This window comes from Tachysurus vachellii, chromosome 4, assembly GCF_030014155.1.
Source record: "Tachysurus vachellii isolate PV-2020 chromosome 4, HZAU_Pvac_v1, whole genome shotgun sequence".
Classification (NCBI taxonomy): Eukaryota; Metazoa; Chordata; class Actinopteri; order Siluriformes; family Bagridae; genus Tachysurus; species Tachysurus vachellii.
In genome coordinates this window covers 27,581,546-27,606,504 of record NC_083463.1, presented here as the reverse complement: position 1 = coordinate 27,606,504, position 24,959 = coordinate 27,581,546, and the positions used below count along the sequence as shown (strand labels likewise).

The following is a 24,959-nucleotide window of genomic DNA, read 5'->3' as shown; positions in this document are numbered from 1 at the left end:
CTAGTGGAAAGCTAGACACAACAAGGACTAGAGACTAAAGAAAAATACAAACACTAAGGAATAGTGTGAGAGGCTCTACATTAGGCTACTATTATTCATCTACCATCCATCTATTTTCTGAACTGCTTATCCTATGCAAGGTCACTAGGACCCTGAGTTTACCCCAGGGGACTAGGGGCACAAGGCTTGGGACACCCTGGACACACAGACACAATTCAGAGACGTCAATCAGCTTCCACTACATGTCTTTGAACTGAGGAGGAAACCAGAGAACACATAGGAAACCCCTGAACTTGGAAATTCTTCCCTCACTTAGGGAATTAAATCCCCACCACCAGAGGCAAACACGCTAACCACTTAACTATCATTTACTAGATGAAACTTTATTCTACAAAATCTATGAACTAGAAATGGGACCACAGATAAAATGAGTTATCTTTTCCTGCTGTAAAATTCTAAGAGATAGATTTCCAAATAGAAAAAACCTGAATGGAATCAAAAGTAATGAAATCCTGAAACATAAAAAGTGGCCTCCACTCAGTTGAAATAATAAATCTTGATGAAACAAATGAGTTTCTTTTGAAAAAACAAATCATATAATTTATATAATATACTTGTGTTTTTGATAATCTTATTTTTTCTGAATGTTGCTACTGGTTGCTTGAATTTCCTCTAGGATCAATAAAGTATCTATCTATCTATCTATCTATCTATCTATCTATCTATCTATCTATCTATCTATCTATCTATCTGTCTGTCTGTCTGTCTGTCTGTCTGTCTGTCTGTCTGTCTGACATAATGATTATAGTACTCTTAGTGACTGTTGTATTATTTCTTTGCCTTTCTTCAGTTTGCATTTGTGGAGCCTCCGGTGGAGCCCCCAGTCCATTCTCTGAGGGTCAGGAGTTCAGTAGTTCAGCTCTGCCAGCCTTCATCTCTGCTCGATACAGGACAAAGGATGAGGAGGGCCAAAAGGAAAAAAGGTGTGCAATTGTGTCAGAACTTTACATAAACCTTGTGGAAAGAGGTTTATGGAACAGTAAATAAAATAGGACACTCCGGTATGTTTTCCACCACAGTAAAGTCTTCTGGAAGGCGGAGTTTATGATTTGGGATTTCTTTTGCTAACATGACAAGCTAAATTTTTTTCATCTTAATGATAACTTAATGAAGTGTCTATGAGTACATAGTTATATATATCCTTCTGTTTCTCTGTACATCTGAAGTCTGCTGTATTGAAACGCTCTGCCTCTCCTGAGCCACTGCATTCTTGCCAGAGCAGCTTTAACCTTCATGCTGTTCATCTAGGCAGCAGCGCTTTGTCTAAATCTCCCACATCAAAGGCAACATGCAAATGCTGCAGACAGTTGGAGCATTTGATGTTGTCTCTTTTTTTTTTTCTCGCCAGGGTAGGGGCTTATGCTTACTGTGATTAGCGTGGCAGGATGCAGCAGTGTGTGTGAAAAGCTGAGTAGTAGAGCGATACTAGTCGATTAGCTAGCTAACTTTCACGTGTTCAAGAACTAGAGTTGGTTTTGAGAGTTCATAGGAAGGAATCCTTGATACTTAATTAAATTTGAAGCCAAATTACTTGAATGAGGAAATAGTTCCAGACATTCAGATGCCCAAAAAAGCAGATTATTCTTAAAGAAAAAATAGCTACTATCAAAATTTGCCTTTTCTTAATGTCAATTGTACACTTATCCTAGCTTGTTAGCTAAAATTAAACATTCATTTGCATTCTTATCTTCATACACTCGATACTCACAGCTTTACTTATGTAGCAGGAACAGAGGTGGGGAGGGAAAATTTTCAAGACGGTCAACAACACCTTCATATCTTATAAGTTTCTTTTAATTAAGTCCACAGTGGTATGCGATTCATTTTTCAAAATGTTACACATTCTGTATTCTTCGAAGGTCTAGCAGCATTGATTGTGTGTATGTGATGTCATTTGCCATCAACTAGTAAAAAAAACTAATAATTCCTGTTAGTAAAAAATCTGTTAGTGTTACTTTTGAGGTGATACTACCATTCTAAAATTCATACATTGGCACTAGAGTATTTAGTAAATGCATAGGGTGTAGCACATCATTTGGGACACAGTTACGCACACAATCATCATAAAATAACTCCATGTTGCATTTCAGATTATCATTCATTATCCCTTTTATTATTCCATCCCCTGGCGAACCAGCGGAAGGATCCAGCGTTTTCACTGTCACGGCCTAAAAATGGGAGGGTTGCGTCATGAAAGGCATACGTCGATGAATATGTGTTAAACGAAACATGAGGACCAGATGATCCGCTGTGGCAACCCTGAACATGGAGCAGCTGAGAGAACAACAACATTCCTTATATCATTCATACCGTATCATTAAATTGACCATTCCCTTGATTCATTTTCCACGTTTCATTTACACCTCTCTTAAAAACATCTGAAATGAGCTGAAACAAATCCTCACAAATCTCCTCCTCATTTACTCAAGGAGTTGTGGGTAATATTAGCTTTATAAAGTGTGCACTAGATCCACACTACCAGACACAGGAGATTGTACCTTTGGGATATTCATTTCAGTATGATTTGGGATGTAGGATAATTCTGATGTACAATATTTATATACTATTTACAGAAAGTGGGTGACTTTTATCCATTTATAGATACATTTAATGATTTGGACTGTCAGTGAAACTCGTTCTTGCAATCGCTTATGTTCTGCAGCTATAAACATCTGAATGGAGATTCCTACCTAGTATGCTACTTAAAGATTTCTACTGTAAACTGAAAACGTCACCATTTCAATAGTTACACACACTTTTAATCTGATTACATGGAGATTGTCTGTGTACACTGTTACTATAAAAACAAAAATAATTTATATTTAAAGCCTTAATATAAACCTTGCAGCTGATGTTATAGAACATTAATCATCACCTTCTGACCAATCAGAATTGAGAAGTCATGATGCACAGAAGGTGACTAATGAGTACTAATGTGTACTAATCTGTACAATTTTTAGTCCTAAAGACTCCATGCATACATGAAGGAAACCAAAAATATGAGGAACCATGCATAAGACAAACAGGAAGATAAAAGGCTTTTTTATTGTATGCTTTTTAATGGGAACAGATTAAAGGTTTTTGATATCTAAGAGTTTTTCTAATTGTTCGAAACATATTCAATTATTAATACCCTTTAAAATCCAAGCCGGTGGATATGCAATAGAGATCTGTATACACTCTGAAGTTTGTGTATCATCGTCACAAAAGGCACCATTTCTTTTGCATCCTCATCAGCCTAGTTATTTTTGTTTGTCAGCTACTGTGCAGGTTAGCCATATGAAAGGATAACTTTGCCTGTGGGTAGGACTCACACACATGATTCCTCCTCGGCGCTCGGTCCGTAGGAGGGCTTTTTCGTTCCACAACGCCGCTGGAACCCTGACACACTCCGTTTGATTGGCGCTTTAATGTTCTGCAATGCAGAATACATTAACCACGAGGTTAAGGTGAGGCTGAGCGTGGAGGGGAGGATGATGCATTCTGCCGTTTGAAGAAAAGGCACTTTTTCGTCTTTTAGCTCTGCCTCGGAGAAACGCAGCCAGATCAGCGTCAGTCACATTTGTTCAAACAGCCCTTATTTGCAGACATATTAAGGCACCTGTTAGAGAATGTGGGGGTTGAGCAGCAAAAAGAAAAAGACTGCCTGTGTGCTTGGAGGTGCTTGAAACTGACGACTGCATCGTATTACCTATACTGTCAGTGAAGTGCGGGTGTTATAACACGTAACACTCGTTTAATACCAATGGTCTCGACATAGGGATTTGGCAAATTGCCCTTCCACTGTGAGTCACATTAAAGGAGGATGTAGCACAAAAGAAAAGCATCATCTGGAGTCAAGTGTGGACAAATTTGGCTGCAGATAGTGGGTAGGAGGGATAACAGGGTCTCTTTATTCTGACAATCATAATGACACTGGCCAATCATTGAGGTATGTGATCTCATGTAGGGAAGATAGGGGGAAGATAGTGCTTTCTTCTGAATATGTCATACACAGTTTGAGAAGATATGATTAGATGTTTTCATGTGACCTCTTACGTTTACCTATGAGGTCATTGTCTGACCAGTAAATATAGATTAGTCCCCTAAATGAATGTATCCATGATATTTTCTAAATGAGAACAGTTAGGTTAGATGTGTGTGTTGGTCTGGGAATACCCAATTCCCAGCAATTCTTAGAGCATCCAGCTGTATGAGAGAATGTTTGTGCAGCTCAGCGTGGATGTACACTGTGTGTGTGTGTGTGTGTGTTGCTGTGTGTGTTGGTGTGAGCCAATACAGTTAAAACTGTCCTCAGAACAGCTCTCCAACCGCCACACAGATGGAAATAAAGAGACCCATTTTCGGCTTGATGGATGGCTTAGCACGTAAAAAACACATTTCTTATACCATCTCTTTTTTCTCCTCGCACCGTATGAAGTAGTGCCAGAGAGAAAAATGAGAAAGAGAGAGAGAGAGAGAGAAAGAGAGAGAGAGAAAGAGAGAGAGGGAGAGAGAGAGAGAAAGAGGATCCATCATTTCTCTGCTGCTTGAAGATTTTCTCAGTGCTCACTTCAAAGGACAAACCTGACGTTATTCCTGCTGAGACAGTCACAATAAAACTGAAAATTAGAAAGCAAGAGAATTATTCGGTTTCGCTTCATGGATATTGAAATTTTAAATATAGAAAGGCAAAGAATAAATGCTTAAATGGTGGGTATAAGATGGCTAAGTCTTGCATCTGAACACTGACATTGGAAAGGGTTTTTTTTTTCTCAAACCAATAAATAGCTACATTTTGTGCATGTTTGAAGGAATGTTTGAGGTTTGTCGACATTTTCTTGCCTTTTTTTTGGGGGGTGAATTTTCCTTCACTCTGAAGTTAGATAATCAGTTAAAGAATTTTTTTCTTATCTAAGTTAAATTGGATTCTACAAATCTGATTGGTTGGATTCTACGGCATGTCCGGGAGACATGCGTGTCTTGTTTTTTTAATGGTCCTCCTGGAAACAAAGTTGTCGTGATGCTCTACTTTCCTCATGGAAAAAGGAAGTCATTGTGTTGACGTGTGACAATGAGCACTTATAATGTGAAGGTCATGGTATAGAATTTGACATTGACTTTACTTTATGCCACTACACATGATGCTGAAGAAACGGCTTATGCTGTACATGTCAGTCAGATGCCCTCTTGGCCGGTCCTTGGCCAATAAAAGCTGCTATGTCGTCCAGACCTTCTGCAATCAGTCTGAAGCTCTGGCTACATGAGACAAGTCACTACTGTAATAGGCAGTACTTAAAGTTCTTAATAAATCTCAGGAATACGCTGCATTGCCCTCTGAACTATGTTATTTTGTGAGGAGTGGACTGACGTCAGGCGTTAGAATGATCTCTTTTACAACATCGGTCTGTTGTGTGAGAGCTTGAGGTCTGTAACACTAGTGATATCAGTAGCAGAACAATGCAGAGCTTTGCTTTTCTCACCCCTCAACTCTGCTTTACCCCTGAACTTGGAGGCGGTGCTGCTGATTTCCAACACAGGATCATGCAGCAGTCAGTGGTTCAAACATTCAAACCAGTCATGAGGTTCTCATGCAAACACAAAGCCCATGTATTCTGTTGTACCCAACAATAAATGTCCCACCAACGGTTTTGCCGTAGGGAGTGGATCTGTGAGGAGTTAGTATTTAATGTGTCATAAAACCGTAAAGCGCTGTGAAAAAGAAAGTCACACAAATTACAGGATCGTACAGGAAACTTTATTATTATCCTGCTTTCCCAGAAAACAAGGGTCAGGTGCGTGGGATTGAGGTGATCCCGGTTTGTATAGAAACAACACCTGGATTTCTTGAAGAACGTCTAAAAAAGTCTGCCCCAGCTGCCCTACAGTAGTTCCACCATTTGGAAAGATGCAGGATAGACCTCTAGGCAATCTGCCAGGTCGAGCCCTGGGGACAGGAATAGCGGAAACCTGTGCTTCTCTAAACCTGATCCATGTCTTCTTCCGTTACGTGTAGAAAGCCGTGTGGTGAACATTACACACATTCCTGGGTCTGAAGGTGGATTTCCTAATACCAGGGACATGAACATCTTCCAAATAGGACTATAGTTTTGGGAGAAAATGTATTGTGACTTCTTTTGAGCTCCTGAAGAATTTCAAGCATTTTTTTTGTCCAACAATCTCTCACTCTCTCCAACACGCTTAGTAGAAGAGATCCTTAATATCTGATAAGAAGCTCCTTAAAACATGATGAATGATCTAAGCATTTTCAGGTTTACTAAAATAAGTCCAGGTTCTTGTATTAATATCTATATTGGGGGATCGACACATACACCTGAGATGTAAAGATGTAAAGATTAAATATCTTAAATGCACTCCATCAGTCAATTCACAACTTTTGAGGCTTTATTAGGGCCTGAGCACCGAATGGTGCGAAGCCCTATTGTTTTTCCTCGGGAGTTTTTTTTTTTTTTTTTTTTTTTTTTTTTTTTTTTTTTTTTCCCACACATTGGCCAATTGGGGTCCCTTAACATGCTCGAAAACTCTTGAAATTTGGCACACACGTCAGAGTCGCGCGACACTAGGATTGGACAAAGGTTGGAATACGGGCGTGGCAGGGGGGCTCTGTAGCGCCCCCTGTAATGCAAAAACAAACATTGGTGCACAGATCGGGCAATTATGTACGCACATGTACGAGAGTTGGTACGCATATAGATCTCATCGACCCGAACAACTTTCGCGCTCTAAACTATGAGCTCCGCCCAACAGGAAGTCGGCCATTTTGGATTGTTTTATAAGTGCATGCGGTGAACTTTTAAATACTCCTCCTAGGGAATTCATGCGATTGACATCAAACGTTGTGAACATGATGCCGAGACATTGCACTTGCTAAATTGCAAAGGGATTTTTGATATCTCGAACGGTGCTGCCATGGCGAGGCGACAAAGTTATGGCGAATTCAGAGAAACAGGAAGTGTCTAATATCTAAAGCAAAAAATGTCTTATTGGGATGACACGCGGTGTGTATGTTCGGCCAAGGATTCCGATCGCATCGATGTGCTTATTGTGAATCTCGGACATAGCGCCACCAACAGGCGCCAGGAAGTGTGTCAGTCACAACAGTTGCATGTGGTGAACTTTTAAATACTCCTCCTAGGGAATTCATGCGATTGACACCAAAAGTGGTGAACATGATGCCAAGACATTGCACTTGCTAAATTGCGAAGGGATTTTTGATATCTCGAACGGTGCTGCCATGGCGAGGCGACAAAGTTATGGCGAATTCAGAGAAACAGAAAGTGTCTAATATCTAAAGCAAAAAATGTCTTATTGTGATGACACGCGGTGTGTATGTTCGGCCAAGGATTCCGATCGCATCGATGTGCTTATTGTGAGTCCCGGGTATAGCGCCACCAACAGGCCCCAGGAAGTGTGTCAGTCACAAAGGTGGATTTTTTCACAGTTGCATGCAATGAACTTTTAAATACTCCTCCTAGAGGATTCATGCGATTGACACCAAAAGTGGTGAACATGATGCCGAGACATTGCACTTGCTAAATTGCGAAGTGAGTTTCGATATCTCGAACGGTGCTGCCATGGCGAGGCGACAAAATTATGGCGAATTCAGAGAAACAGAAAGTGTCTAATATCTAAAGCAAAAAATGTCTTATTGTGATGACACGCGGTGTGTATGTTCGGCCAAGGATTCCGATCGCATCTATGTGCTTATTGTGAGTCCCAGGTATAGCGCCACCAACAGGCCCCAGGAAGTGTGTCAGTCACAAAGGTGGATTTTTTGTCAGCTTCATGCAGTAAACTTTTAAATACTCCTCCTAGGGGATTCATGCAATTGAGACCAGACTTGGCCAACATGGTGCAGAGATATTGCAGATGCGAAATTGCGAACGGATTTTTGATATCTCAAACACTGTTCTCATGGTAACGTGTCAAACTTTACTTTCTTTTTCAGGCATATTTAAGTCTTTTGGCGTGCTTAGATTAACTTGAAATTTGACACATACATCACATTTGTCGGCTGTTAAGTGTGGACAAAAAGGTCAGACAAAGGTGTGTCTCTTAAGTGGCTCACTAGCGCCCCCGTTTGTCTAAAATGTGGGGTTTCATTTACCTACAGTCCCCAAATGGGTCAGTAACAACATAAAATAGTCCACTGATATTTAGCCACTTGATGCACTTGCCCACCGTGCATTGTTTTCTGGAAGGCACCGTATAGCGATGAACAAACGTGCGAAGGCCCGTCATCGCTGCTTGCAGCTATATTTACAATTTGCTATTCATGAGGTAGTTTGAATGCAGCATTACAAGTCAAGTCATGAAGCTTTTAGTGTCCTTTCAGCCAACGTTCCTTCTGGAACATGGTGTTACACAGAACTACAAGAGACAACACAAAACTCAGTACACCAACACAATGCTTACATAAAGTGTGTGTGCAAAAGTGTGAAAGACAGAAGACAGTGCAAGAGAGTGGAAGATAGAAGAGAGAAGACAGTGCAAGATAGAAGACATTGTGAGACAGAAGACATTGTGAGACAGAAGACATTGTGAGACAGAAAACAGTGTAACACAGAAGACAGTGTGAGACAGAAGACAGTGTAAGACAGATGACAGTGTGAGACAAAAGACAGTGTAAGAGAGAAGACATTGTGAGACAGAAGACAGTGTGTGAGAGAGGACAATGTAAGACAGAAGACAGTATAAGACAGAAGACAGTGTGAGACAGAAGACAGTGTAAGAGAGAAGGCAGTGTAAGACAGAAGACAGTGTGAGACAGAAGACAGTGTAAGACAGAAGACAGTGTAAGAGAGAAGACAGTGTAAGACAGAAGACAGTGTGAGACAGAAAACAGTGTAAGACAGAAGACATTGTGAGACAGAAGACAGTGTGTGAGAGAGGACAGTGTAAGACAGAAGACAGTATAAGACAGATGACAGTGTGAGACAGAAGACAGTGTGTGAGAGAAGACAGTATAAGACAGAAGACAGTGTGAGACAGAAGACAGTATAAGACAGAAGACAGTGTAAGACAGAAGACAGTGTAAGACAGAAAACAGTGTATGACAGAAGACAGTATAAGACAGATGACAGTGTGAGACAGAAGACAGTGTAAGAGAGAAGACAGTGTAAGACAGAAGACAGTGTGAGTCAGAAAACAGTGTAAGACAGAAGACAGTGTGAGACAGAAGACAGTGTGTGAGAGAAGACAGTGTAAGACAGAAGACAGTGTAAGACAGAAGACAGTGTAAGACAGAAAACAGTGTATGACAGAAGACAGTGTAAGACAGATAGTACAATACAATTACAACTAATTGGCTTTGGCAGACATTGTACAACATGCACACAGTAATAGGTGATTTGCATTTTCATGTGAATTATGTCCCAGTTTATGTGTCCATAAGATGAAAACACAATACAACTCACAATTCCTTTTAAAAATTCTCCAATTCTTGAATTAATTCAATAAGCTGACTGTTTTCATGGTAGAAGAAAAGAGGCACAGCGTATTTATTACACTACTCATCAGCCTCGGCACATCTTCACACTCTCACCTACTAACCACTGTAGACTCTGTATAAGTCATAGTCAAGTTTTTGTTGTTGTATTCTTGTATTCTTGTGTTCTTTGCTTCTTTCCTACTGTTCGAATTTATGATCCTGTTTTTTTTATTATTTTAGCTGTTTTATTAGCACTTTATTAATAACTAGACTTCATCTCCGGGCAATTATTATCTCTCGCTCTTTCACCACCAAAATAGAGGTTATAATAAATGTTTTTACCTGTTCAGCACGAAAGAAAACTAAAACTATAGTCAGATTCCTGCATGAACTTATGTCTGACTTTATACCTGATTGAAGCAGAAGTTTATAATAATAATAATAATAATAATAATAATAATAATAATAATAATAATAATAATAATAGTAACCACAACAACAACAACAACAACAATAATAATAATAATAATAATAATAATAATAATAATACTTGTAGTAATTATTATAATAATAATTAATAATATAATAATACTTGTTATAATTATATTTATTATAATAATAATAACTATAATAATAATTATTCTTATTATTATTATTGTTGTTGTTGTTGTTGTTGTTGTTGTTGTGGTTACTATTATTATTATTATTATTATTATTATTATTATTATTATTACTATTATTATAAAAATAACGGCAATGTTACCAGTTTATGTTTTTAAAATGAACTTGTTACTATTGTGGTACAGAGTAAATATTTTACTTTATTTCTCCTTCTATTTTCCGTCCACAGCCAATAGAATTATCCATTTTGTATGAGATCTGCATTTTAAAGAGCTTGTGGTGTTAAAAAGAAGTCGTGCTGTGGTTTAAGAGCTCATGAGCTGCAAAAATATCCAGAAAAACAACCCATTTTGAGTCTATTATACTGTGAAGCATGTACACGAAGCTTTGTGTCAGGATTAAATAAAATTCAACTAAATATCTTTCTGCTCTTGGTGTGCAGCTCCTCCGTCTACCTCACGTTGCTGGGACGCTTTAGCATTCACACTACAAACGTTACATGACTAATGTTTCGCTAAACTCAGAACATTGTCTGGGCCTTTTTTTTTTTTTTGCGCTTCATTTCCAGAGGCATGTGTGCCATGGGGAAGTGCAGTGATAGTCATAAACATACTCTGTAATGCGGCTACATGGTATGTGGGATGAAACCCTCACCGAGAGTCACAGACGCCCAAATATTTTACTTCAAAGAAACTTCAACTTCCCTGAGGGGAGCACCAAAAGCTGAACCGGATCTGCTACAAACAAAAGAGTCGACTTTTAACATGCTTACTTTAATAAGATTACAGGCGGTGAGCAAGGAGCAGTCAAAAAGACAGAGTAATTCATAGATGTAGATAATCTCTTCCTCCCCTGGGCCATTTTTAAGAGGAAGACTTGTTTTTGTTGTCTTAATGAGGTAGGTTTATGTAGCTTTTTTACTTGTAAAGATCTTAAGCTTAAGCCACTGAAATACCTTAAAAAAAAAACTTCTGGTAATTGGGAGTGTAACTTCTCAGAGCAGAAAAGACTTTGAAGACACTTTGAAGAAAAAAAGAAGAAAAATCATTTTGAGTGGTTTTTTTTTTTTTTTTTTTTTTTTTTTTTTTATTTCTTTGCTGTTGTTGTTGCCTTGTCTGAAGGCTGTGTTCCCAAACACATAATGATTAGTGACTAAGAGTTCAAGTGCTCTTTGCGACTTTCTCGAAACGTGTTCTTCATTAGCATATCTGTGTTCTGTTGAGGGATTTATAATCCTGATGAAGTCAGAAAGAGGGAGAAGATGTGTGGAATAATGAATGGCACAATTTCTTAGAAGGCAAACAGAGAGAGAGAGAGAGAGAGAGAGAGAGAGAGAGAAACATCTGTAAAGGATTTCATTACATCATCTCAAGCAAACTCTCTAGCAGCAGAATTGTGTCATTGCTGGAAATCAGATGTTTTTATGTAGATTTGGCTAAAATAGTAATAGTAGGATAAAAAAATAAATTTAACTAGTCTAATATTAAAATACTACAAGTTCCCCAAGGCATGGCTTCAGCATGATTCGAATGTTCCAGTATTATTATGAATTTGTCCCAAAGTGAGGATTAAATCTAGTTCTGAGATATTCCTAGAAATACCTACAATACCTACTCTGTTCTAAACACTAATGCTAGATGCTAGTGATGGTGCTGTTATTGAAACCCCACTCTGACATGCTCCTCAAGTCCATCCAACCAATCCCTTGCGCCGTTCAGAAAGTCTGACGGAACAAAGAAATTGTGCCCAAAGGAATGAACTAAGGAGGTAAACAAATCCCACAGTGCTGCATGAAATCTCATCAGACTCCCAACTGAATGAACGCCGACCGTCCTTTGTCCTGGAAGTGTCATATTTTAGCACCTGTATGAGTTTAAAAACATCCACGCTGACATTTTCGTTGCCCGCAGGTCCATTGGGATCCCAGTCCCTAGGCTAAAGAAATTCCCAAACATGGATTCACGCTCTAGTGTCAGCCATTTTAAACAAAACCAAAACAAAGAATTCATTCCAAAAGGCCATACCAAGAGGATGTTAGGTCTTAATAATCCAGTAATAATACAATAATCCAGTATTTTATACATCATTAAGTGTCAGAATGGACATCATATATTACAAAGCCTTAAATCATAAATCACCACTTTGGCCTGGAAAACTATGACACTGTTGGAAATAAATATCCATTTATTTATTTGTTTGTTTGTTTGTTTGTTTGTTTATTTATTCATTTGTTTGTTTCTTTGTTTCTTTGTTTCTTTGTTTCTTTGTTTGTTTTATTTTCTGTTACCTACTTTAGCCTCAATTTCAGTGATGTTGCTTGACCATGTACATGTGATTACCAAGTAATCAAAGCAATGCAACTATAATATAGTTATTGAGGATGTCTGCCCTGTAAGAAATGATCACAAGCAGTGAGTGGAGACAGACACAAATCCAGTCCAGTGCTTGCCTGCTCTGCTGGTGCACTGTTGCTTCAGTGTTTTAACCCATTCTGTAGATTGCTGTGGTTATTATACCTGCATTCAACCCAACAGAACTCACAACAGAGTTTCTGCAACAGCATTCTGCCTCTCACTGCACACTCTGTTCCTAGTGCTCTCACGCTAAGTGTAGACTGATATTTGAGACACAGCCACAGCCGGTTCATGACATTTCAATAAGGTTTTATGTATTCTTTGGTTTTCATGTTTGAACATGTCTTCTAAACCGTGATGCTGGTATGAAGTGGAAAGTTTTGTCAGAAATGTTTCGGAGCGTTGAGTTGACAAACAAACCAGTAGCTGACAAGTCGCCTAGACTTTTTACTTTGAGTACATAACTATCAGACAAACTACAGACCTGGATAACCTGTCAGCTAGAGGACCAGGGTTTCCTTTTCTTTTCTTTTTTTTTTAATGCTAATAATTCAAAACCCTTTCATTTTATGCCATGGATGAAGGTTTAGTCGTCTTTTGATGACGGTTGTACCTTAATAAATTGCCTTCCTAGAGAGATTTCATATTATTAACGTAGTGTGCCACTTTTTATTCTCAGCTGACAGCTGTCAAAAAAAGTTTGCAAAACTTAAATCGTGGCCACGAGCGCTTTGTATAGATGATACGCTGTCAGTGTGTTTTCATGTGCGAAGGCACTTTTGTAGTAAATACAGAAAGCTTTCTGCTTTTTCAGGAAGAAAAACTAGGCCGGTGTAGCTCAGTGAAAAAGATGAAGCAGTTTGAATTTTTAAGCATGAACGTTGTGAGAAATGTGTGAAGAGAGAGTAGGTGTGCTCTGTTTGAATGGCCCCATCAATCAGGAGAAAGAAAAAAAAAAAAATAGATGCGTTTGCTGATACGTTTGATGGTTCGGTGTACTCAAAGTGTCTTCCATTCTCTTTGTTAACATTAAAGGCCACGCATCATTAATTCATTACTAAGACTCTATGAATCAGTGAACATTTCTTGTCAGATTTACCTCTCGCACACCGTTGAATGCAGGTTTCACCCGTCAGATTGCTTTGAGCAGAACGCGGTTGCAGATTTTTGGGCCCATTTGGAAATGAAAGCGACATGGCGGAGTTGAAAGTTTTGTGAAATGTCTGTTTGATGGTGAGATTAGTGATTTTTTTTCACTCGTGTTTGATCTCCTGATCTGCTGGAAAGCAACACTGCAAGGGCAGCAATATAGAACCTCGGTCTACACACCCACACACACACACACACATAAACACACACTATTAAAGTTTGTCTCTGGGTATCTCCAAGCTTTTGGTTCTTATTGGGTTTGTCCAAAACTTCAGGAGTTTTTTCAACTACCTAACCAAGATTGTACTGCTTTGTTCTGAAACACTTTGAAGGAGAACTTTTTCTTTTTTCTTTTTTTTTTCTTTTTTTTTTTTTTTTACAGTTTTGACTCTTTAGAAAAGCGGTATGAATATTGTCGAGACAAAGAGAAGCTTGGAGAAGCTTTTGACTGCAACTTCTAAGGTTCTGATTTCTTTTCGCTCGACTAGGAGCGGCTCCTTTCGATACTGAAAGAGCCGTATATCAAATACAACCTACGAAGGCTTTCAACTTCCAGCGCTGTTTGAAAACACTATCTTTTGCGAACTCTCTTCAAAGTTACATAGCTCAGTCTTTTATCAGCATCTTTGTGTTTCTCGGTCCAATGGACAGAAAAGAGACTCGTCGGGTTAGAACTGTAATTGGCTTTATATTATACAAATAGAAAACTCTTTATCTTTCCAGCAAACATAGTTATTGATTCTCTTTTATTTTGGCACTCCTGGACAAGACAGGCCTTAAATATGGACATAGACATGTAGGCATACTGGTAAAGTATAAACTGCAAACAAAACTTTCTGATTTTCTTAACCTCAGTATGCATATCTGTGAATATCTGTGAATAGATATCTATTATTTATATAATCGTAGTGATATTAATAATAATAATAATAATAATAATAATAATAATAATAATAATAATAATAATAATAGTCTGACAGTTTAATTAGGATAAACAACATCATGCGCACACCCATTACAAACAGGATAAAATGACTGAAGCCAAAGAATGGAAAAAAATAAATAAATTAATTAATTAATTAAAAATACTAAAAAATAAGTAACTTTTTGAATTTACTTTCAAAGTCAGAATCTTTGAAAACCTTCCCCATATATTTAAAGCATCAACGTCCTTCAAATAGCCCCAGAACAATTTTTGGCAACAATCAGACTTTTTCTTTTATTTCTCTTTTAAGAAGAACACATTGTGCTTCTAATTCATTTCAAGTTATATGTGAGACAAGATCATTACTTTTATTTTGTTTGTTTTTCCTTATTTGTAGGTCACTTTTGGATAAAATTGTCTGCTACGTGTAGACGTAAATGTCATCTCATTACTTTTGTCCTGAAGATTTTCCACATTTATTATTCTACTTGCTAGACTTCAATTCAGCCATGAACTCCCTACAGTATGAATGAGTTACTATAGAAACGATAAAGTAAGAAGGAACACATTGATAATAAAAAAAATGTGATTTCCTTCCTAGCCAGCACTAAGGTTAATACTACATATACAGTATATAATACGATAACCTGGTATACAGAAAGACTTATTATGACACTAGTAACTGTGTTTATCCCTTAACCAGGTCAGTATATATAAACTCCACTGATCTACTGTATTTCCTTATCAGAACATTTTCCTAGTTTCCTGCTTATTGTTAAATCCTGTCCTTTAAATAACTTAATAACCTTGTTACAAGCTTGGTGATCGCTTCTCAGATGCTTTACTGTGGCTGAATGGGCATTACATCACCACTGGCACCGACCATTCTATCTGCTCCTCCCACACTTTAGTGCTTGAATGAAAGTGAGCCACACTCACAGGTGCTGATTACATTTCACCTGAGCAGGAATGCACGAGAAAGCCATGGGAATAAAAAGAAAAATCCGGGGAAAGTAGAGGAGCCTCTGAGTGTGATCCATTCATGCAGGTGGAGCTGGAGAGGGAGAGCGTTGGGGACATTGGGGTGGAGGTACAGTACAGGGTGGGTTTTCAAATGGGAGCGTGCCAGGAAGAGCTGTGAGCCAGAAACGGCTGCCATCATCAGTAATCTTACATGGCCCTTCACAAAACCAGATCTGTAATGAATAGAGGGAGGACTGGTGTGCAAGAATAGGTAGAATGGTATTTCCTGTGCTGTGGGGTGAAAAGGTGCCATGAAAGTGAGGAGGATCAACTACTACCTCTGGAATGTCTTTGACAGAGGAGATTCTGCTCCTTTTTTCTTTTTCTTTTTTTTTTCTTTGAATGTTTGTGTCCCAGCAAGTTCTGGCAAAATCCACCCTCTTCTCTTCAACGGGAAATCTGAGATCATGCCATAGACTCCAATTTTAAGACACACATGGTGACAGACATCTTTCATGCCCAGAACATTTATTACACATACAGCTTAATTAGTATATCACCATACAAAAGAGGCACTCCCTAATGCATCTTGACTCATCAAGTGACAGAAAAATAAAAAATTAGCTCGTAATTAGATGTTGTACACTGTGTACTTTATATAGCTATTGTGTTAGATGATAAATTATATTTACAGCACAACATAGTATTAAGCGATAGACAGTAACCTGTCACATAATGTCCTTACCTCAACTCTATACATTAAAAAGAATAAATCATATCACATTGAACACCAGTGCTTACAGTACGTCACATTTACCTGCCTGTCTAATGCCCTTTTTACCCAGTCAGACTTTTGGATGGATGGATGGCCTCTATTAGCCACAATTGTGCCATATTCTTTCCGTTTTTACCCCTTTTTACGAATACCCTGGTGTTCCATTCCATCAAGAGAATAAAATTTTCAGATGCTTATGAAATAGATATTTGTGTGAAAATTCCAAATGTTTTTTTTGTTTTTTTGGAACTGCTTATGAATAAAATGGCTCTTGTAGGCTAAGTAAAATCAGAAATACTAAAAAAAAAAAAAAAAAAGAAAAAAAAAAGAAAGAAGTTTTTTTTCAAAGTCCTGAGTCCACCACGGTCTTGACCATTTTCAGCATTCAGTGCTGAATATGAGAACCATAAATATGTGCAAATTCCAAAACCATATTTTTGTTGTTCCAGCTTTGCTGCTATAACAGCCTTCACTCTTCTGGGAAGATTTATCATTGGATTTTGCTCTTGGGTGTGGGTAAGTGTGTTTATTCAGCCACACGGACACCAGCACTGGTTGGGCATGGATGTCGGTCTTGAAGTTGCCATTCCAGTTCTTTGGAAGGTTGTTCAGTGGTCTTGAGGACAGGGTTCTGTGCAGGAAAACGTGTGTATATTTGTCAGAATACTGAACTGTTTCTGCTATCTACAGTGGTGGAGTGTCTTAAAAAGACCAGAAGTAGAAGACATATACTGTAGGAAAGTTGTAGTGTCTGCTGGGACTAGTGAGTGCAAGCACAGCCTCTTATTGTACACCGAGCGTGGCATCATGGGAGACTGTTGCACTGTTCTCGCTCTGTGCTTCCCTGGCTGTTTTCAGAATGAGTGTACTGATGGTGGATTGTTTTGTTAGATGAGTCATATTTCTTTCAACGGATAAAGACAGGTGAATTGTGCTAATAGTGCCTCATAATATTTACCTAATTACTTGTCCTAGTACGCAGGAAAATAAATCATGTCAAATTTTAATTGTGATACACAACAGAATGAACCTGTTTCTGAGCAGTTACGCTCATTTATGAAATGTCTTGCTGCTATTAAGAATATATTCCAGAAACCTGTCTTGTGTCTTTTTTTTTAAGGCTTGCCAACATGTCTTGAAATGTGAGTGAGCTGTGACTCCTGGATAAGGACATCTGCTAAAAAATGTTTAGTACTGAGAGAGCATAATAGGAGCGCAGAGAAGAGGGAGTTTGGATCACTGAAGGTACATCTATAATCAGAAAACCTCACAGGAGTCAAAACTTTGATGTAGACAGTAATAAGAAGGAATATGGAGAACATAGAAGCGTAAGAACAATGGAAAAATAGAATTATAAAGTATAACATGAGGTGAAATAATGATATACTTATGTTTGTGAATCATGAACATCACTATGCTGGGGCAGTAGCCTGAATGCCTGCTGTAACACATAGTTAGCAGCCAGATTGCCGGAGCTCAGACAGATCAGCTGGTAATGAGGTTTTTGAGCTCCATCCTTCTCTTTCATGAGGAAAAACAAATAGTCTTCACACACATACAGCTGAACGGCCCGACTTCCTCCTCTTTCTCTTTGACCGTTGCTCCTTATCACGGTAATTACAGTAATCTAATGACCCCCTCCAGCTCAGACAGGAAGAGGGACAGAAGGAGAGAAAGGAGGAGGTGAGTGAGACAAGAGAGTAGAGAGTGAGACAAGTGGAGCATATCTCCAGCTTTAGGTGAGAAAAGGAGGTGGAGGAGAGAAAGTAAAGCACTGGTCCTCGTCGGAATCATAAGACTCCTTTTTTCTTCTCCAATTAAAATTCCAGTCAGGAGACGTTATTTCATTGACAGTCTTCCTGCACTGCTTACTCTTTTGTGTTTAGGAACTCTAGCAACACATTGTGACCTTAGTATTATAAGGTCTTTGAACAGATAAATACTACGATCCCCATATGTGTTGCCATCCTGTTCAAAAACACTGAAGTGACACTTTATTTAGCATAACCACTAAGATGTTCAAAACACAGCAAAAATACTACACTTCAATAAAATAACTTAAACAGTTTATCTTCTTTAAACTGTAAAAACCATTTAAATGTCAAATTAGACGTCTGAAACATCCATTTAGATTAAGGAAGTTTAAAGACACATTACACCTCATACAAATACACTTTTTTAGTAAGTCACAAGAAGAAAACTGGCTAAATTACAACCTAGCACTGTAGCAAGAAAACCATTCATTAATTATTTAATTTTGCATTGGCTAGGCTAACTCAATTAAAAGAAACAAGAAACATTTTATCAACCATTTGCCATGCAGTGTTATTTAAAACAGTCTACTGAGCACACAAAATTAGCATTGCTAACCACTAATTTAGCTTGCTAACCTCTAAACGCTTCAGGGACTTGTGAATGCTTAATCTCCACTTCTCAGACTTTCAACAGAATGTTTTACATTGATTTTTAATGCAGTTAGTGTATAATTAGATTAAGAAGTTCTGGTAATGTAAATGAGAGTAATTAACTAAAACATCAAGAAAATATCCAGTATTATGTTTGTGTTTGCTGGATTATATAAGCTACTCTGCTGCTAAATATAAAGGCTAAAGCCCATTTTAGCCTTATTTTGAGTGACTCAAATAAGTACATAATTCCTCTTTAGTCTCAGGATGATTTATTACTTCAGGATGATCATTTACATGAGCTTTAAATATCGCTGACTCATTAATCACTGTCTTTGTTTTGTTTTGTTTTTTAATATTATTTCATTTAAGATTATACTTATAAGATGCCTTTGAAAGGCCTTGGTACTTGATGACGTGGCTGTGGTACAGAATGTACCAGTGTACAGACAGCAGTTAAAAACAAGAACAAGAAAGGAAGAGGAAGAGTGTTTATGTGCATAATTAACATAAATATCATAGTGTCCTGATGTGGAATTTGTTTTAGTTTTAATCCAGAGAGAGAGAGAGAGAGAGAGAGGGAGAGAGAGAAGGAATAGCGCTCCTTCTCACTCGTTCTCTCTCTCTCTCTCTCACACACACACACACACACACACACACACACACACACAAATACACACTTACACACACATTGTTCTCTGCCTCTGTCATGTATTCTCTCGCTCTCCCTCTCACACACACACACCACAAACACTTTACACCCTCTGTATAAACCCATCACTTCAGGTGTTATACTTATAAGAGGCCTTGGTACCTGATGTCGTAGCTGTGGTACAGAATGTACCAGTGTACAGACAGCAGTTAAAAACAAGAACAATAAAGAAGAATAGTGTTTAGGAAGAGTGTTTATGTGCATAATTAACATAATTATCATAGTGTCCTGATGTGGAATTTGTTTTAGTTTTAATCTAGAGAGAGAGAGAGAGAGAGAGAGAGAGAGAAGGAGTAGCCCTCCTTCTCACTCGTTCTCTCTCTCTCTCTCTCTCTCTCTCACACACACACACACACACACAAATACACACTTAAACACACATTGTTCTCTGCCTCTGTCATGTATTCTCTCGCTCTCCCTCTCACACACACACCACAAACATTTTACACCCTCTGTATAAACCCATCACTTCAGGTGTTATACTTATAAGAGGCCTTGGTACCTGATGTCGTGGCTGTGGTACAGAATGTACCAGTGTACAGACAGCAGTTAAAAACAAGAACAATAAAGAAGAATAGTGTTTAGGAAGAGTGTTTATGTGCATAATTAACATAATTATCATAGTGTCCTGATGTGGAATTTGTTTTAGTTTTAATCTAGAGAGAGAGAGAGAGAGAGAGAGAGAGAGAGAGAGAGAGAGAGAGAGAGAGAAGGAGTAGCCCTCCTTCTCACTCGTTCTCTCTCTCTCTCTCTCTCTCTCTCTCTCTCTCTCTCTCTCTCTCTCTCTCTCACACACACACATACACACACAAATACACACTTACACACACATTGTTCTCTGCCTCTGTCATGTATTCTCTCGCTCTCCCTCTCACACACACACCACGAACACTTTACACCCTCTGTATAAACTCATCACTTCAGGTGTTATACTTATAAGATGCCTTTGAAAGACCTTGGTACCTGATGGCGTGGCTGTGGTACAGAATGTACCAGTGTACAGACAGCAGTTAAAAACAAGAACAAGAAAGAAGAATAGTGTTTAGGAAGAGTGTTTATGTGCATAATTGGCATAAATATCATAGAGAGAGAGAGAGAGAGAGAGAGAGAGAGAGAGAGAGAGAGAGAGAAGGAATAGCCCTTCTCCACACACACACACACACACACACACAAATACACACTTCGTTCTCAGCCTCTGTCATGCATTCTCTCGTTCTCCCTCTCACACACACACCACAAACACTTTACACCCTCTGTATAAACTCATCACTTCAGGTGTTAACAGATAAACACTCTAATGCTAATTCTCTAATATACGATGCCCTGACACCTTTACTATCACGTAATAAATTCATTTCAAAGCAATAACAGGCAAAGCCGTTCTGCTTGATCCTTTTTTTTTTGAGATCTTTGATCTTTTTTAATCTTCACAAACTCCTTCAAGAATGTAACAAGGTGAAACTTATTTCATTTGATTCAGCTACCATGACATAAAGCATTAAAATGTAGAAGACGTGTAAAAATTACGTACAATTACTAAATACGAGCTATCTATTTATATTCATACTAATGTCCATTTTTTTAGTAACTTTCTTATAGAATTTCAGTCATAACCAGGGGCTTCTCTGAACTCATTTTGCTTTTCCATACCCCAGTAAAATTATCATGTGATATCATTGTCTGATGAGGTAGATTACAGTCTGGAAATAGGATTTCATGTTCTTTTGACCATTATCCTTTACACCATTTGAAGTATTTAAACCATAATGGTTAAAGTGGCATCAGTTGAAGGGAAAATATCCTGCACAACCTCATAAGCAACGTCCCCTCATTATGCTCCACCTCCCCTCAGTTTTCGCTGTAGAGAACTCGACTTACAGTATCAAGATATTTTCATTCAATATTATGACGTTCATTATGAGAGTTGACATTTATTTATGTAAAATAATAGTTTAAAAATTGTATTTAGTTGATTGAGGACATGGGGGCACGGTGGCTTAATGGTTAGCACGTTCGCCTCACACCTCCAGGGTTGGGGTTCGATTCCCGCCTCCGCCTTGTGTGTGTGGAGTTTGCATGTTCTCCACGTGCCTTTGGGGGTTTCCTCCGGGTACTCCGGTTTCCTCCCCCGGTCCAAAGACATTCATGGTAGGTTGATTGGCATCTCTGGAAAATTGTCCCTAGTGTGTGATTGCGTGAGTGAATGAGAGTGTGTGTGCCCTGTGATGGGTTGGTACTCCGTCCAGGGTGTATCCTGCCTTGATGCCCGATGACGCCTGAGATAGGCACAGGCTCCCCGTAACCCGAGGTAGTTCGGATAAGCGGTAGAAAATGAATGAATGAATGATTGAGGACATCCAATTTTCCAGATCTAATTTATTGGGCACAGATTTAACCAATAACCATAAATTTCTAAAAAATAAATAAATAAACAAACAAACAAACAAACAAACAAATAAATAAATGAATAAATACTAAAATAGTTTTTGGTGAAGCCTGTAGATGTGATCCAACTCTAGAAACACCCCCATTTTATGCTCACTAGCAACTTTTCTCCTATTGCAGCTCAAGCTACATCAACTAAACACACTCGGAGGAGAGCATTACGCTTTTTAACGCCTACATTCGTAGACATTAGCTCACAGTCATAGAGTACTGGTTCATGTTGCTCTGATTGACAGGTGAGACAAAGTAATGTCGTTCTTGACATCCAGAGAGCACAGCGAATTTTGTATTCTTACTTCAACTGATTCTGGCATCATCTACTCACGATCAGCTGATAGTGTGAATGCTTTTACAAACAGTTCAAAAAGTGTATAGTTTTGAACTGGGCAAAGAAGCAGAACTGCAGACAAACTGTCCATTATCTTCTACAAGTCCCTCCTCTTCTACTCATTGGGGCATGATCTGACAGGATAGTGCCTTAGTGCCTACCCATCACATGGCACTTTTTGCTTGAGTATGTTTTTTTTCATATTTAATACAAAAATATATGTATAGGGAATAACAAAGTCATAAGAAATTCAAGGTGCTAACCCCGTCCCCTGACATCACATCAACCATTCATAAGTTTACTAAAAATTTGCTAAATTCTTACAGATGTGTTTTTTTTTCCTTTTTAAAATATTTATTTTCATGCTTGTCTTCTACCATGGATGCAAAAAAACCCACATCTAGCATGTTGGTACATCAGGAGCTGTTTTACTTGATGATTTCAGAGGGAATACGTTTGCAGCTAGCTTCTCGGAGGCTTGCTCAGAACCCAGCACTTGGCTTTGTTGTTTCTCGCTCTGCTCCACCTTGTTCTCTGAAGTGTTTCGAAACACGGTGCCTCTCCACAGCTGCAAAAAAAAGGCTGACATGAGCTTCCATCTCGCGATACGAGCCGTCTAATCTCAAAGCAGTTCTCTCTTTCTCCCACTCTCTTTTGCTCTCCAAAGGGGAGGATAATCTCTGGAGAGAGAGAGAGAGAGAGAGAGAGAGAGAGAGAGAGAGAGAGAGAGACATAGAGAGACAGAGAGAGAGAGGGGGATTTCAATCTGGTCAGAACGAAAAGTCAAAGGACTTTCTCTCTCGCTCTCTCTCATGTTGTGGTCTTTTTCATCCAAATGAAATCAGTTGACAGCTTCAAGCTCTGAAAGTTGTTTTAAAAATAATCAGTTAGACTTGGTGGATGTAAGTGGAACTATACGGTAAACGCTGAACATATGCCGTATATTATACTCATTTATTTAATTATTTAATCAAATATTACTGAATCGAATATTATTAAATGTGAAATACTTTGAATATTATTTAAACAGAACTTTTATTGTTACTTTACTTCACTGTAAACTTTATTTTTTAATTTTTACTGTTCACGTGTAATATGTTCAGTGCAATCTCAGCTGTCTACTACACCAACTAAATAGTACTGGATTATTTATAGATTATTTATTGGAATATTATTGTATAAATTTGGATTGAATATTATTGGCTGTTAATGTATATATTTATGCGTATACGTTTTTCTTTTTTCCTTTTGTTACGCCATAAGGACTGACACTTAATTTCAACTAATAAAGTATGACAATAAAAAATCAATCTATCTATCTATCTATCTATCTATCTATCTATCTATCTATCTATCTATCTATCTATCTATCTATCTGTCTGTCTATCTATCTATCTATCTATCTATCTATCTATCATTCTATCTATCTATCTATCTATCTATCTATCTATCTATCTATCTATCTATCTATCTATCTATCTATCCTAACAGCTCACTCATATAGAAACAGATTTCTGGATTCATAAGTGTGGAATTTTAAGGAGTCTCCAGTAACAGTGCTTTGCAACAGAAGATTTCTTACATAGGAAAGTCTTTGAAAGGCTTCATGCTTCCTCTGTTTCTCTGTAACAAACTGTTTTGTCTTGTTCTGTCTTGTTAACTTCGAGAGAGAGAGAAAAAAAACAGAAACAGGCTAGAAAAGGTCATTTATAGCTGCTATAAAATAAATGCTAATGGTAACTAATTTGTTTTGTGGACTTTCCATAATGTTACATGTAGCTTTAAATGGATAAAAACAAACAATATCATTGTTTAATACATACAAATTGCTATTGTAAAAGTGAAAAAAATGCAAAAAAAAAAAAAACCCTGAACATACATTCTATCATAGCATAGTTTGAACTTAAATAGCCCCTAGGTTGGATTTAGAAAATGATCACTTTGTTTCAACAGAGGCTAGGTTACTTAAAACAAAAATCATATTTAGGGATACAGCGAGTTAGTGGTTAGCACATTTGACTCGCAGCTTTGAGATTAGGGGTTGGATCCCTTCCTTCACCCAGTGTGTGGAGTTTGCATGTTCTCCTTATGCTTCTGGGGTTTCTTCTGGTTACTCTAGTTTTCTTTCCAGTACAAAGACATGTGCTGTGGTGGCATCTCTAAATTGTCTGTAATGTGTGAATGTGTGTGATTGAGCCCTCTGTTGGGTTGGCACTCGGTCATAGGGTGTCCAGGATCCCTGCAACCCCGTATAAAGTAATCGAAAAAGAAAATGGATGGATGGATGGATGGATGGATGGATGGATTTGGCTGGGTGGGTGGCTGTTCTAGCTGGCTGGGTGGATAGATGGATGGAGGGTGAATGGATAGATGGATGGATGGAGGGTGGATGGATAGATGGATGGATGTATGGATGGATGGATGGATTTGGCAGGGTGGGTGGCTGTTCTAGCTGGCTGGGTGGATGGATGGATGGATGAATGGATGGATGGATGGATGGATGTATGGATGGGTGTATGGATGAATGGATGGGGATGGATGGATTTGGCAGGGTGGGTGGCTGTTCTAGCTGGCTGGGTGGATGGATGGATGGATGGATGGATGGAGGTGGATGGATGGATGGATGGATGGATGGATGGATGGATGGAGGTGGATGGATGGATGGATGGATGGATGGATGGAGGATGGATGGATGGATGCATGGATGGATGGATGGATGGATGGATGGATGGATAGATAGATAAATTATATTTTGGTAGGAGGATTTCTTCAGTTCAGTAGTTTTGCTCACT

General features: G+C 38.4%; 1 protein-coding gene across 1 annotated transcript in view; it reads left to right on the top strand.

The window, feature by feature from the left end:
• Positions 1-24,959, top strand: part of LOC132844846 (axin-2-like) — a 54,106-nt gene that overhangs the window by 4,875 nt on the left and 24,272 nt on the right. Inside the window, exon 2 of the mRNA XM_060868680.1 lies at positions 851-983. The gene's annotated coding sequence lies outside the window, so the exon portion shown is untranslated. The remainder of the gene's footprint in view (positions 1-850; positions 984-24,959) is intronic.